General features: G+C 37.3%; 1 protein-coding gene across 7 annotated transcripts in view; it reads right to left on the bottom strand.

Moving 5' to 3' along the window:
- The window catches only part of tnca (tenascin Ca), a 65,590-nt gene that overhangs the window by 34,056 nt on the left and 14,665 nt on the right, over positions 1 to 16,869 (bottom strand). For all 7 annotated transcript variants that reach the window (XM_028602410.1, XM_028602409.1, XM_028602407.1 and 4 more), the window contains exon 2: positions 68 to 298. The gene's annotated coding sequence lies outside the window, so the exon portion shown is untranslated. The remainder of the gene's footprint in view (positions 1 to 67; positions 299 to 16,869) is intronic.

Below are 16,869 nucleotides of genomic sequence, written 5' to 3' on the forward strand. Positions count from 1 at the left end.
TGTACTTTTTATCACATGAAATACAGGGAGATTTCTATCAGAGATACACATAAATATATCTTCTTACCTGTACTAGTGCAATCTACTAGTCACAAGCCCATGCAGGTAAGATAAGGTGCTCCTCTGAGTCTTCACACATTCATTGAAGCCAAGAAAAATTATTCTTTGCTCTGTTGTGTCACTGCTCCGTCTTGCAGCCTTTCCAGCAAGGTGGCAGCTCTGTCAGTCAGTCCTCCCTCAGTCAGCTTCCTTATCTTTCCTCACCATTCACAGCTCAGGCTGGAGTTTAGCTCCTTTGCTGTCAGAAAGAGAGTGAGTCAAAATCACACAGAGAGAGAGAGAGAGGGGGAGAGAGTGGGAGTAAATGTCTTTTAAAGTGTGAGGAGTAGTTTAGGTCAGACCCCAATTGCTTAAACTCCAAACCTTAAATAGCTGTTATTTTCCAACCCTTCACAGCCCTTATTCCCTCCCTCTACTGTAACTAATGGATGCAGAGCTGGGCTGCTGCCTTTAAATGAGATGCCAGTGTTACTGGGAGTCATGACAGAGCGACCAGTGCTTGTGATTATGCAGGGAAAATTAGAGAGGAAAGTCGGGAATGAGAGTAAAGTGACTTCAGGATGTAGACAGCAGACAGACGTTTCCCTTCAACCATTTAACTTTGTGATAATGATTTATGATTGTCTCCTGCAACAATAAAGAAAGAAAAAACCTCCCTCAATTATCCATCACCACCACTACTCATCATTTCCATACTTAACACTAATCCCTCACAGTGTGAATCTGTCTCCAGCTCTGTCACAGTGATGGATATTTACAGCAACTGAAACCACATTTTATTATGCATGCAAGCACTTATAATTGAATAAATCTGTGGCACGTTCCCCGATTGAATAGTTCAAGTAATTATCCAGTAGGTGATGCATTAATATAAGGGACAAAGAAGTGTAGAAGTGGATGTTTAAGAGTAAAGCCAATCTCCAATTCCTGGGGGAAAGGATTTTCTTGCTCAGACACATTTATTTCTTGCACAGACACAGTTACCTTCTCATACATTTAACAGATGGGATGAGCAGGAAACAGATACATTCATAACCAGCCATCTTGGATCAAAATTAAAGAAAGCTGTAGGGGAGTATGTGATATCACTTGTTCCCAAACCTGAGTGAAAAACCTGCAAGACTACTTGAAGCTCAGCTGGGGAAACAGGCCACATGTGACCATATGGATGCAGTCGCCACAGTTTAATCTTAATATGATCAGATGAGGTTGAGGCTTAAATCTTTAAAGTGAGTCTGTGAGGCTGGTTAGGATGTTCACAACATGCTGCTTTATTGTTTGTTGTGTATAAAAAGTTTAAAAGACCTTTAGATTGAGTAGAATAATTCAGATGAGGCAGCTAACGTTTATTTTCTTTATTAATTCATGTGCTGATTTTTTGTTTTGTTTAATTGATAAATCATTTATAATTATTTATAAAATGTCAGAAACTTGTAGAAGAAAAAAAACTCCATCACAATTTCCTAAAGCCCAAGGTGACATTTTCAAATAGTTTGTTTCCCCTGACCAACAGTCCCAAAGATGATCAATTTGTTGTCCCATAAGACGAGGAAAAGTAAGACATCCTCAAAATGTAGAAGTTGTTTGGTTAAAAATGACTTAAACAGGGATTCAACCAACAGTTACCTGGTGACTTTTGCAGCATCAGTTCTTAGACGTGTAGCATAAAGTGATTATTCTGAGGATTAGCTAGTTGTTTGTTTGCTATAAATGTCAGAAAACTGAAACATCACAAGCCATAAAAAGGTGACCAGGACAAGGGAACTTCTTCAAATTGCTTTTCTTTTCTCTGACCAACCCTCCAAATCCCAAATATATATTCAGTTCAATATCACATAAGACACGGACAAGCAGCAAATCCTCACAATGTTTGGTACACAATCAATTATCAAAATAAATTAGGTAATTAATTGCCTAATCGTTTCAGCTCAAATGGAAATAATGGTTTGCTAATATACACTGATTTGGTTTGCCATTCATTTTTTCCTAATATGCAAATGCAATATTATCATGGCTTTATACAAGGCCTCAGTTTGTTAACAAAATGTTAAATGTGCATCTAAAGTAGGGCTGGGACAATTCGTCGACGTAGTTTACTGTTTACTTTAAGTTTTTATTTTTGTATTCCTCCTGAAAGTGACTTTATTTTGTGGTTGGATTGACAGCCTATATCTGGCTTCAGGTTGCACTACAAATTCATTTTACTTTAACAGTGCAGTGTTAAACAATTTTAATAAATAGAGATTTGAACCTTATTGAAATTTGTTTTGTGTAAATTGTTAATAATTGAGCAATGGGAAAATAATCGCTAATTGAAAAATCAATGTTAGATTAATCGAAAAATTAATCATTAGATTAATCTTTTAAAAAATAAGCATTTCCCTTCTGCATTAAATAAATAATTTCCATCTGGCCTTGTTTTTATAAACCGACAGGAGGAAGGAGCATTCAACTAAAACAATACATCCTGACTAATCTAACAGCACAACGGAGCTAAGTAGATTTGTCACTTTTCATTGCAGGATGGTCGGCTCAGGTAAGGGAACCACAAAGAAAACAAGTGTCTGTACTTAACTGTACACGGTCTTGTAATGCAAAACAGGAAAATATGCATGTCTGAAACGGATTTCAAGTATGTGATGAAGAGGGTCCACTCACAGAGGCAAGAGGAGGATAAACTCGTAAAATCTGTGACCATCCCCTTAAATCAAGTCTTCGCCTAAGCTTCATAAGACCACAGGGATCTGGTCTGAAGGATGGTCCCATAGAATGAGAAAATGTATGTGGAACCAAGTACATAAGTCACACTGTGGCCCCCTTTTAATTTAAGACTCCACATGTGTTTCACATGTACGACACACAATGAAATGTAACCCATGTGGCTCAGGCACAAACACGTAGGATATTTGCAAGCCGTTGCTACTGCAGCTATAAACAAAATGAAAGTTATGATTACAACAAAACAAAAGAATGTCTGACACCACTTGCACAAAAACACTTAGGCAACCACGTCTGCTACTTAACAACACTGAGAGTCTACATCCATGCTAGTACAGCTAGAGGCTGCTTACAATGACAATGTTAACATGCTGATGTTTAGCAGGTATGATGTTTACCATGTTCACCATCTTAGCTTTGCGTGTTAGCATGCATTGACTCGTTAGTAGAGCTGCAAAGATGAATGGATTAATCAACTATTCAACAATTAATCACCAACTATTTTGATAAGCGATATCGGTTTTGAGTCATTTTTTTAATGAAAAAACGTAAAAATTCTGAACACTGACTATGACAGTAATTTCCACTGAGGTGGACAATAAAGTCAACCTAATCTAAGTCAGGGGATCACCAACGTCAGTAGGATTTATCTTCTGGAAAGTATAAATGTCTAAACAAAAATGTAACCCAGCAAACAGTTGAGGTATGTGTATACTAGTATAAAAATCATATTTAGAAATACTTTGCCCTGAGCTCCAACAAAGAAATAACATTCATTCAATTCACAAGTCGTACAATTCAATTAACAGTTTTTAAGACACTCCATTACGTTTTCACTTTCAGGGCACTGAAATAAGTTTTAGTCTCCTAAGACTAAACATGTATTGGTAGTTTATACAGTGGCATTATTTCCTAGAAGTTATGGCCGGTTCATTTAATCCATACAGTTGTGCGGACGTGTTACTTGGTCCAGTCCTCTATAAACTCAACAGGCTGAAACTGGCATAAAGAAAAGCAAAGTGTCTCCAGTCTGACCTTTGGAGAGGGTTGTAATCATAGAGCTCAATGAGTCATGGGTAGTTTAGGCTCAACCGTTCACCAAAAATGAACCATGAGGTCAGTAAATGTTTGAAATGTTTTCAAACATGATTAAAAATGACTTGACTGTAAGTTGTTGACTTATCAGTACAAAATACTATGTTTATAAGCAACAAAATACATGTCAAAATATTAAATTGCGATATGACTGGCACAGAGTTTAAATATAATTACATTGCAAAAAAAAAAAAAAAAAAGACATGTAGACATGGATTATGTTGAAATATTTACATGGTCACTTACATAATGTTTGATTATTAAGCTCTACAATTACTGGGCGTTTTTGCAAGAGGCTTTTAAGTAGAAGGTAAATGTACCGTTTGGTCTTTTCTAGTTAAAGAGTACAAAACTAAGGTGAAGAAAGATTTGGGAACTTGAAAATAAAGATGCTGTGTAAATGGTTTGGGTTTCTCTTGGAGTTAAAGTTTTTGTTTAGGTTTTCTCTAAAAATGAATGAATATAATTGCACATAGTGCCTATAATAAAAAAAGAAACCTGTTTTCCCCTTTAGTAAAGGAGGCCACCAAGAACTTCCAGTTTAGATTTAGATTTACTCTTTTCATATCCTAATAATTGATTTAATTGCACTTTGAGGGATATTCACTGACAGAGGAATGTTCTTTTATCATCCCGATTTGTGCTTTCTTCCAGATACGGGTGTATTTGTACTACAGTCAATTAAAACTAGACATTTACTGTAGATCATTTTGTACAGCTCTGTTTTCACTTTGACATTTAAAGATCTTTTTGTATTGACAACAGGGTTCGAAATGAGGGCGTTCTGGGGGGGTCCCGGACTTTTAACATTAAAAATGATTGTGAAAATTATAGGTCTTTAGTGACGTTTTATATTTATAACAATAATTAATGTATTTCCTAGCGCGATTGGGCAGCAATCAGGGCAGCTAATAGCATCACAGATTGTTGTTGTGGTCCTCCGGCGCATACAGTACAGTCTATGGTGCAGACACGTATGTTATCGTTGAACGCAGCAAAAACGAAGCCTCACAAAGAGTGAAATCCCTAATGAAAATCCTGTAAGTGCTTTGATTATGTTTATATCTCCATAATAATTGCTTATTATAGTAAAATATTTGGAGTTGGTGTTCCTATATCAAAAGTTGCATTAACTAACTTAGATACCCAGTGTAACGTAATGATTAGAAGAGTGCGTCTGTCAACATTTCTTGCTAGCTGTATGTGTATGAAGCATAGGTATGAAGCCAAATAAAATGCCAGCTAACAGCAGACATATAGCAGTTAGACTAGTTATTCAAAGCTAGCATAACAACCTAATTGTCCAGTCAGTGATTACGAAAGATAGCGAGGACTTAATTCAAGTGTGAGTTGATTAAAGTGAATGTAATTTGAGCATGAACGAGTGTACATGAGCGCTTGGTAAGCTATCTAGGAAGCTAATATTTTTCTTAATTTAGAATCCTGCATCATGGAGAGAGAAAGAGGAAAAAGAAAGATCACCGACTTTTTTCAAGGGTAAATTGTGCCTTTGTTATACCGTGGCTGTTGCTGGGTGAAATTGTAGCTATATTGGCCAATTGTCCACAGGTGTCTTCATTCAAATTAATTTAATATAGCCAAATGTTTTACCATAATAATAGTAATTAAACAATATTTTGCACAATAGAATACAGTTAAAAAGGCCAGCTCACAGCAGCCCAGCCCAGCCCAGCCAAATCAAGCTCAGCTTAGGCCAGTCAAGCTACTGTTCTGTAGGTCTTCTCTCCAACCCCAGTTATCACTAACCTGATGAAGTTGTTAACAAATAAATAAAATATGTGCCTGGTCACTTAACATGTTGATTTTGAAAAATGTGGTTACTATTGGATTATTGTCATTTTAATGGCTTTTAGTCATGTTAGAATGAATATCTTACTTTTTTTTTTTTTTTAAACGTGTCCCTAAAGATTTTAGTTCAGGTTATAGATTGACTACTTTAAAACAAAGTAAACCATATAATGTAGGTACAGTCTTTATAGACATCATTATTATTCAATCCAGCGGCTAGTTGTTTTACAAATTCCATTAACATAAGGGATGAGAAATGCCATTTGTATTTGATCAAACCCTTTGAAGGTGCATGGTGCTGCCATAATGAGTACACCTGGTGGATTTAGGTAACTTAGTTAACTTCCTTGCTCAAGGAAAGAATGACTGTTATCCACTTTGTCATGTCAGGGATTTATATAAAGTGCTGTAACTTTGTTGCTCCAGAATTAGAGGGTTACCTGTTAGATTATAGCCAATCCACTTCTCCAGACACCACTACAATACTGGGACTAGCCCAAACCATGAAAAACATCCCAAGACCATTATCCCACCTTCAAAATATGTCAATATAATTTTGCCTGCAGTATATAGTGTAGCAAGGTAGTCTTCAGTATTTTTTATAATTACATTTTAGGGGACCTCCGAGAATCCTAAGTTATTTCGAACCCTGATTGACAAGAATCAAAAACCAACATTAATTTACTCTATATATTCAATGTTGTAAAACAATAAAACATCCGAGGGGCATGAATCATTTTTTAAGGCACTGTTATTACTCATTTGAAGACCTAAACCTAGATAAAATGTGGTGGTGGCGCAGTGGATATGACCCATGCCTTTGGTGTGGGAGACCTGGGTTCAATTCCCACTGTGATACATCAACCAATGTGTCCCTGAGCAGACACTTAACCCCTAGTTGCTCCAGAGGCGTGCGACCTCTGACATATATAGCAAATGTAAGTTGCTTTGGAAAAAAGTGTTGGCTAAATGACATGTAATGTAAAATGGTATATAATACAATAATCTGGCCACAGACCAAGATCATATTATACCATAGCTGTTTCTCTACACTTTTAGATTGTGAAGTTTTTCCAGCGCAGGTCACCAGATTTATTAGCAACTAACTGTCAGTACTCATAAACACAGAAACAGCAAGAAGCTACTTCTTAGATGACCTCATTAGTTGTAATGCCCCACTATAACTCTTGCTAACCCAATAAACTTGCAAGACACTATAACTGCCAACAGTTTGTTTCATGATTACAGCTGGTCGTCAAATGCTGGAGGGTTATGTAAGATAAAATATTGACAGCAAGCTCCTGTTACAAGTACATTTTTTAACTGAAGAATGAATTAAATACTCTCAAATGACAACATAGTGACGGTAAGGTTTGAGCTGTGGTAGAGACAAAAAAAAAGAGAGAAAGATAGAGAGTCATGCATTCTCATATGTGGCGTTACATCTTCATCAGTCTGACTCGGAGTGAGCTGCAGGCCATGTGCAGACACTGAGCAGACTAGAGATGTCACAGCTCACACAAACATTAACTAATATGGTTCTGAAGGCATCACAAATCCCTCCTAGGTCGCTCCGCAGGCTTGCCAGCACATCAGCTGAGAGCTTCTGATTGTAGTTACTACTAAAGAGCGGCTTCAACCAAAACCACAGACGGCAAACTCCACATGGAGATCACTTTGTTGTCTCAGCGTGGTAGCTCTAATGAGCTTGTGCGCTTTATAGATTAGGGGATCTGCACTTCCAGGCATTAGTTTAAGGATTATAGTGACACTGGTGAATGATCTGTACTGAATGTGACCCTTTGTTTACAGCTGGGTTGATTGACACCTTAATCAATCACAGGGCGCGATATCCTCAATTAGATCAGTGATCAGTCAATCGTCACTGCAGTTAATATCACAGTGATGAGAAGGATTACAGGGCTGTTTTCATCTTTCATAAAGCAGACAAATATCATTTATATAAAAAATATTTATAAGTCCAGCAGTCAGCTGCATTCAGTGGGGCTTGACTCAACTGTATCACACTAACATGTGAACTAACACGTTTCTACAGCAACACTTGCAGTTTTTTGAGGCTGCGTTTAGGCGCAGTACTGATTTGAGCTAAATGCTAATGTCAGCATGCTAACATGCTCACAACGACAATGCTACACACCCTCCTGGCTTTAGAGATGGCATGTTTATACCTGCTACAAGTACTGAAAAATTGACCGGATGATGGCGCTTGGTGAAATGTTCGGGGATCACCAAGGTATTTACAGTTCATCCTAACGGGAACAGAAATGCGTACCAAATTTCATGGCAATTCATCCAATAGTTTTTGTGACATTCTACAGTAGCCCTGAAGTGCAAATAACAACAGCAAATAGAAAAACGCAACAACAAATCATAAAACACAACAGCAAATAGGAAAACATTTCAACAAATCATAAAACACAACAGCAAATATGAAAACAACTTCAACAAATCATGCAACAGCATCAACGTCCTCAGCTAGATAAGCGCTACCTTTTCCGGTAGAAGTTAATGCCGTTGCGTTTTATGATTTGTTGAAATGTTTTCGTATTTGCCGTTTTGTTTTCCTATTTGCTGTTGTATTTTATGATTTGTTGAAATGTTTTCCTATTTGCCATTGTTTTATAATTTGCTGTTGTGATTTGCACTTCAGGGTCACTGTACTTTTCACCTAAAAACAACAAATGTCTACCTCATGGTGGCGCTAGAGGAAAAAGTCAGGGGATCATCAAAGTCAGCAGGCTTTATCCTCTGTGTTATATGGATATTTGTACAAAACTTTGTACAATCCATCCAAAAGTGGTTGAAGTATTTTAGTCTACAACAAAGTAGTGGACCAACTGACCAACCAACCGCCATGCCATCCTAATAAATCATCTTAATTCATGATAACACATGAATTGTAATAAGGTTATCAGAACAATTTTATTATTTGAGCACCTGAACAGATTAGAAACACTGCCCAAGCATTAAAACTACAAAAGGAACATATGTCTGGCGTTGTAGTCGACACAATCCAATTTGTTCAGTTAATAGTCTTATTGAACCAGAGGAGAAATTATCATTGTCAATTAAAACAGACAAAGAAATATAAAGACATGCCTTGGCTGCATTACGAGAGTCTTTTGTCAGTGCTGCACGCCCCAGTAAACTCAGTGTTGTAAAGTGAAGATGTAAAGGGGTTATTAACCACACAAAGAGTGTCCTGAAATAATGAGAGAATACAGCAGTAGCTGTTATCTGCCTCAGTCAGAATTTTAAAATAAACCCCATTACCTTTGACTGCATGTGTTATGATTGCTTACTTATAAATAACTTTATCTTTACAGCAAACAATGACCAAGTACAGCATCTCAAAGCCCCTGTTTGATGGGTATTGCTGACAATCTCAAATCTAGATTAATCCAAATATGTGCACGATACTATTGTCACAATAACACTGAACTTGCCAACTCATGAAGACAGTGGCAACATGCATTTCCTCGTCAACAAATCTTCTTAGGCATTTAAAACAAGCCTCACACATGTCCCAAAATACATCAGCAGAGTCCCAATAGACAAAGAAAATCCTGCAGAATGAAGCTGTTACTGTGCGACTCAGATATCATGTTGAACATTTATGCCAACGTCTCAATTGGTGTTTACATCACTGCATTAGACTGTAATCCTCTTTTCTCAGTGTTGATGACATTCATGCCAACTGCAATCCTGCTGCGTCTCTATGTTCTGTTTGGAATATTTCTATGGAACAACTCAACTTCTAACTTTTAAATAATAGTCTTTCTGAGCAATATCTGAATCTCTCTGAATGCATTAAACCAAGTGTTTCATTACAGTTTTAGCTAGTGACCCTTTAAAGCAAAGTAAAGCAATGTCTGTCCTTGTTGTAGGCTCCATGTGTCTGTGAGTTGTTAGCCAGATTTTATTTCAGTTTAATTTCAATAGTTTATATCCTGTAGAGAAAACACTATCTAGTATTTCACTATAAAGGATTAGAGAAAAGTAGCGTAGCAAAAATATTTTGAATCTTTCTTCTTCATAGTTTTTATTGAATTATACAATGTACATAGTTTAAGCACATAGCAACATCAACAAAAAACAACATTCCAACCACACATCGAACATACCCAACCCCCCCTGCTGTCACTTGGAAATTGAGACGTAGAGTAGTACGCAAAAATATCACAGTGTACATAATGCAAAGACAGAGCACATAGCACTTAGTATTGCAAAGTGAAGTTGAGATTTCAAAAGTCATTAAGGCACAATAAGCAGTGAAACAGAGGCAGCACGTCCGGTCCCGGAATGTCAAGGGTCAGACATGATAATTTGAACATTTATTTCTGTACCAGTGTGGAGGGTTTATCAAAAAAAAAACTCAAAACAGATCTCCACACTTTAATACATTTCTTTTTAGAGCCCCGTAGCGTACATCAGATTTTTTCAAGCTTCAGATTAGACAACACATCCCTTATCCAGTGGGAGACTAAGGGCGGGGCAGCATCCTTCCACTTCAAAAGTATCAGGGAGTGTGGGCGCCCGGATAGCTCAGTTGGTAGAGCAGGCACCCATATATGGAGGTTTGCTCATCAACGCAGCGGGCCCGGGTTCAACTCTGACCTGTGGCCCTTTGCTGCATGTCATTCCCCCCTCTCTCTCTCCTTTCATCTCTTCAGCTGTCCGATCAATAAAGGCCTAAAAATGCCCCAAAAATTATCTTACAAAAAAAAAAAAAAAAAAAAAAAAAAAAAAAAAAAAGTATCAGGCAGCGTGCAAGAAGGGTAGTAAAGGCAACTACTGTATGGCCCCCAGCAGCTAGAACTGTAGAGAGATCCTCAAAAATACCCCTCTGATTAATTATCTTTCTAACCCTCAGATTTATCTTGCACCCCTTCGGTAGGTGCAAAATCATATGGTATAAACTTTAGGTATAACTGTTACATTTTATTGTGTATGCTGGTCATTAAGTAACAAGAAATTGCAGTACAGAAATGCCAGAGTAGGTTTGAGTCTCTACAGGGTTCTTGCACCATTTTTGAAGTCAAATTTAATGCTTTTTAAAGACCTTTTTAAGGCCACCACAAATATAATTTAAGACATAAAAATGTTGGAAAAAAATATTTGATAGGAAAGAGAATTTGAGTCATTAATACGATTTTTAACTAAATAGCTTAATAAGGTCCTTATAGTCCTTGTGCATCCTCAAAAACAACAATTATACAAGTAGATTCAAAAAGGCAATCTGATTCGTCAACTAAACATGTAGAACGTGCTCAAATCAGCATTTCAGCCAGTACATCCGTGATGACCGCACACCCAGAGCCATTTGAGCACACCAGGCTCATCACTTAAAACGTTACTCCATTACCATTTCCATGTCAACATCTTAACTGAATCAAAAACTATTTTTGAAACATTTTTATTCATGAAAATAAATCAGAAACCACAGTGGAACACACAGAAACTCTCCAACATATTTATATAGTGTGATTCATTTTAAACCACTCCCGCTCTGAAGTTAACTGTTACTGGAAATGTTCGGATCACATCAGCTGTGCCGCTGACAGGGCGCTATGTTAAAAATAGCTATACATTTGAATTTTGCGGACGTACAGGAGCTAAATCAGTCAATTGAAGAAAAAGAAAATTCTGCAGATATCTTAGTTACACCACAATGGGGTAGCAAAGCAGTTTTGTGTATATATTAGTGCTGTCAAACGATTACAATATTTAAATTGCATTAATGTCATAGTTAACTCGCAATTAACTTGCAAATTTGTATGTATTCTAAATGTCCCTTGATTTCTTTTTGTCCCATTATTTTTGCTAATTTTAATGCTGTTATCAACATGGAAAAGTGGATCGGCTCACTTTGTGCTTTTGTCGCCTGGCTTTGACGAGGAGGCGGAGAATTCGCATCAGCTGTGTGCTTGGCCATCAAGTGGTATTTCAGACTGGACGTGCTGCGATGATAGCTCAGTTCACAACAAAAAAAAAACACACAGATCACTTTGGTCTTGTAAATGGAACCATTTGGCTACTTTTTAAAAGTAAACTTTCCATTCAGAATCTTATTGGCGTCCATTTTGGCGTCTCGTGCTTGCCATCCACTCAAAACGTAACGTTAGCCTGCTACTCTTTGGCCGGCTCACAAGCCCAAATAAGTGTGTGCGGCGTGCCTGTTGTTGTGTTTCCGGTCTAGCTAGATCCGGTGTGGTGTTGTAGTTTTTCTAACGTTACTAGTTGTTGCAACAGCATGTGAAAAAAACTACAAAGTTTGCTAGGCCAAAAAGAACGTTAATCTCGTGATAAAAGATTTTACGCTGTTAAAATGGGTTTGTGTTAACACCATTAATAACGCGTTTAACTGACAGCACTAGTAAATATGTGTGCTATTTATTTGGTTTGGAAAATCCCAGGATCTCTTCAAAGCGTTTATTTTGTTGGTAACGTTAAACGTATAATCGTGTCAGCTTACAGTGTGAAGAATCCACAATACCTCTGCCCTTTGAGTTTCTGGCGGCGACACAAAGAGTAGTCTAAAAGACTACAAAGTGCTACGAAAGTGAGATAACCAAAAGACACATTAGGTGATTTACGGAAGACCATCAGGAACAAATTACCCCATCATGTTAAAAACACGGTCAGCAAATTTAATACCTACAGCCAAGACATTTTATGACCTTAATTTTATGAAATTTTATTTAAGACATTTTAAGACTTTTTAAGGACCCGGCTCTATTACATGTTTTGACCACCAGAAAGTGTTACATGACCCGCTCAGTATGTATCTTAGTTACAATTTGAAAAATAAATGAATGAAATAAAAATAAAAACCTGTATCAAGATCAAAAAACTAATATCAAAATATTTTTGTTAAACCGCCAGATATCAATATCAGCTTCAAAAATCCAGTATTTGATGGGCTTTAAAATGTACACTATCTTCTGTATTTTATAAAGAATAACTAAAATTACAGGGTGGACATTTTTCTGGTGGTCAATAAGAATCCTTCTCTTCAGTTTATTCATGCACTGCTGATTCTACTGTGTTGGCAGCTTAATATTGTGGCTCCAAACATGTTATTTTGTGCCTTCAAAGTTTATGGCATACAGCTGAAACCAGTCCCGGATAAGTTATAACACTGGTAATGGTCTCTGCTGAGCTGCAGGCCTCCCTGGTTTCTAGGCCTGCCTCATTCCATCCAGCTGACATTCCCCCCACTGTGGGAGATGGCTGGTCTTCACAGAGGTTACTCTGTCTGGCCTTAGTTAGCAGCTACTCAGCACGTTCATGCACACAGCTGCAGGAACTCTGCGGTCTCTACTTGGACAAGGGCACATGGAAAATGTGTGAGAGCATGAAGCAATCGTTCTCATTTCTGTGACGTCTTTCCCTGTAAGGTCAGTAGTTTTTCATCCATATGAGAACTAGTCAAATAAAAATATCTGTGGTCAGTCTATAAATAAATGGTAAATGATAAAAAAGTTGAAGTGAAACCCTTTTCTTTATCTGAGGCTAATTAAAAAGATTTAGCACAGACAAACTATTTTTATTGAAATACTTTGGTGTAACAGTAAATATGGCTCAGTGGAGTTAAAAATGGCAGCACTAACGCATACCAACTGCACCACATTCACCTGGGAACAGGCAGAGGTAAATTATCTCCTCTGATGTGCGGATGAGCCAGCTGGCCATCAATAACTGTCAACACTGGTTCTGCGGCATAGAGGGCATAAAGTGTACACCCAGCCTAAAATAAATACATCACGTAGATACGGTATACTTCAAACTAGCTGTCAGGTCACATTGAGGCTGCACAGCATACCCTTCTCTGCAGATGACAGGAAGGACAGAGGTGTCTGCAACTGATCATTATCTTTTCGAGATCCTTTTATACCGGATAAAAGAAGGTTGGGGATACATAAATGAGATGTTCTGTCAGATGAGATGAATGAAATTTGGCTCATCTGTGTGATTAACAAAGGAAACCGAGCATGTGTTCAATGTGGCAAACATTATATGGAGATGATATTTTTGCAGTCGCTGTCCATCTGCAGAAAAGCAATCAACTTAAAACATCATCTGCACCACCATCACCACATCCATCACACAAACAGTTACTAATGTACTGTACAAATGTACGCTAAAGTGTATACAACAGTGTATCCAAAGCTACACTAAAGCATGTCTGACTTACAGTAATATACTAAAAGGTATCACAGAGGAGGCTTAAGTCTGAATGAGTCAAAGCCTCTTCAGGAGGAAACTTCAGCACCATAGATGCGTAAAAAGCCATGAACATTTTTTGCTCATGATTCTATTTGTATAAAATGTGGTAGGAGACATTAACAAATGCATACTGGGTACAACCAAATATTTACCACATGAGGTCATGTCATTTACAGGAGTGCTGCAGATGAATTTAGAAAAGGGAGACAAAGAAAACTAGGTGCCAATCAGCAGAGGAAATCTCATGCAAATGTCTAGAAACTTCAAATTGCTCTACTAGACAAAATACGTCAATGTTATTGTTTCAAGCAGCTTTAAAATGTCCATTTGTTGCTGTTTTTGTGTTTGTGGAAGAGATCTTTCTCTTGAAGAGCTGTCTCATGTACCTAATACCAAACAGACACCTCTAATAATTTTCAGCAAACTATCATTGACAGTTCAAACAGAGAAGTCCAACAGTTTATCAAGAAGCAGCTGCTTTGTGATCTAAACAAGTTCTGCACACAGCTGGGACAAAGAGAGATGATGTCATGCTTATCAGGCTACTGGAAACATAAGTTCAGGTCAAACTACTGGGTAAACATGTCTACATTAAGTTAAACATCACCGTGCTAAGTGTCCATTAATCAGAGTAATTACTGGAAAGCAAATGGAATGTAATCAAAACTTTATAAAAAAACAACAGCTGATATCAATCTGCTGACACCAATAAGAAAGTGAACATCTTAAACAATCGGTTCACATTTTTATTTCACATTAAAAAGAGTTATTGGTGGCTGTAATCATTCGTCCAATCCATACTGGCAGTGAAGAGAAGCAATCCTTTATAAAGCTAATCCAGTCTAAGAAATGGAGAACAACATCTCCAGTCACAAAAATGCAATCCAAAGTTTAAACAATGCTAATAAAGGAAGTCATTTTAGCCATAGTAGCAGGCTGGAAACAAGGAATAGCAATGTTGCTTGTCCGGATGGACTGCCATGAGTTTTAATAAACATTCATGGTACCCTGAGGACAAAGCCTACTCAATTTGGCGATTCCATGACTTTTCCTCAAGTGCCCACATGACAATGACAGTTTCTGATGACAAAGAGAACAGCAACTTATAAAAAAACCAACTATTGACACATTCTTTTTTACAATTGCAACCCACTCTGTCCCATGCTAACAGAAAGGTATACTGGTAGAATAAGGTTTAAATTACTGCATTAGAAACGAGTTATCAACAAGTTGTCATTCTTTAAGTGTCACCATGACAAACTGGCGTCTGGCCCTGTAAGGATATTGAGCTTTGACCCCTGCAGTTTGCACTCTGACATACTGGGGTTGTGTTGCATTTGGCATCAGTTTCTGTTTGCCTCAAACTGCCATCCCATCTCCAGGAGAAAGTGACTGCTGTCTCTAAAACCATGGTGAGGAAAACACAAACATCTAAAAACAGTGCAAGAGATGGGGGAAAGCTCAGCGAAGCAGGGAGCTTAAACGGTGGATGTCGTCGCTCTTAACCAGATGTGCTGACAAATCAGCCAGCTGCTGTTTTCAACAAGTTCTAAACAATAGACAAAGTTACATTACAGCTGTGGGCTACTTTTCTCTGTTCTTTTATAGTGCTAATAACTAGAAAACATCAAGTGTTGTAAAATAGTCCCTTTGTTTTCCATTATACTACTAACCATAACAACATCCTTACACTGGACATTGGATAATGGCTGCTGTGTGTTTTACATCCAAATATGGTCTTTGTTCTCAACATTGTAAGTGACTTAGATAATAAAACAAAATATATACTGTATGTGAAATAATAACATTGCAAGAAAAGAGCCTAGATATTTAAAAAACGTTTTGAAGGGAGCACTCTAAAATACTCTATTTATGGGTAAAATAATCAAAAAATATATATACATTATGTATTAGTTGATTTACGTTTTGTATTAATAATCTGATTCAAGGTTCGAGGTTAAAGGTATCATTATTATCCCTGAAGGGCAATTCAGTTTACAGCCAACAGTTGGGCTGCATAGACAGCAAGCACACCAAAAAACACAACAAAACAATCACAAGAGTTACATTTTAAGAAAGTCATTCATAAAGCTGATGGCAGCAGGAATAACTGACCTTTTGAACATATTAGTGCTGCATCGCAGAAGATTGTATCTGCGCCCTGATGGTAGCAAAATAAATTTGTACCCCTGTGGATGGCTTGCAGCCAAGATGGACTTGGCCTTCTTTAAGGATCCGTCCTGATACAGGTCATGAAGGTTGTTCAACGGTGTTCCAGCAATTTTGCTGCAAAGTAACTATTAACTAATGCTGTCAAATAAATGTAGTTGAGAAAAAGTACAATATACGCATCCAAAATGTGGTGGAGTAGAAATATAAAAGGTGCATAAAATGGAAATATTCAAGCATAATTTTGAGGAATTTATACTTTACTTACAGTACAGGCCAAAAAGTTGGACACACCTTCTCATTCAATGTGTTTCTTTATTTTCATGATTATTTACATTGTAGATTCTCACCGAAGGCATCAAAACTATGAATGAACACATATGGAATTATGTACTTAACAAAAAAAAGTGTGAAATAACATGTCTTATATTTTAGATTCTTCAAAGTAGCCACCCTTTGCTTTTTTTGATAACTCTGCAAACCCTTGGTGTTCTCTCAAGGAGCTTCATGAGGTAGTCACCTGAAATGGTTTTCACTTCACAGGTGTGCTTTGTCAGGGTTAATTAGTGGAAGTTTTTTCCTTATTAATAAAAAAGCAAAGGGTGGCTGCTTTGAAGAATCTAAAATATAAGACATGTTTTCAGTTATTTCACACTTTTTTGTTAAGTACATAATTCCATATGTGTTCATTCATAGTTTTGATGCCTTCAGTGATAATCTACAATGTAAATAGTCATGAAAATAAAAGAAAACGCATTTGAATGAGAA

Source organism: Perca flavescens, chromosome 16, assembly GCF_004354835.1.
Source record: "Perca flavescens isolate YP-PL-M2 chromosome 16, PFLA_1.0, whole genome shotgun sequence".
NCBI classification, from domain to species: domain Eukaryota; kingdom Metazoa; phylum Chordata; class Actinopteri; order Perciformes; family Percidae; genus Perca; species Perca flavescens.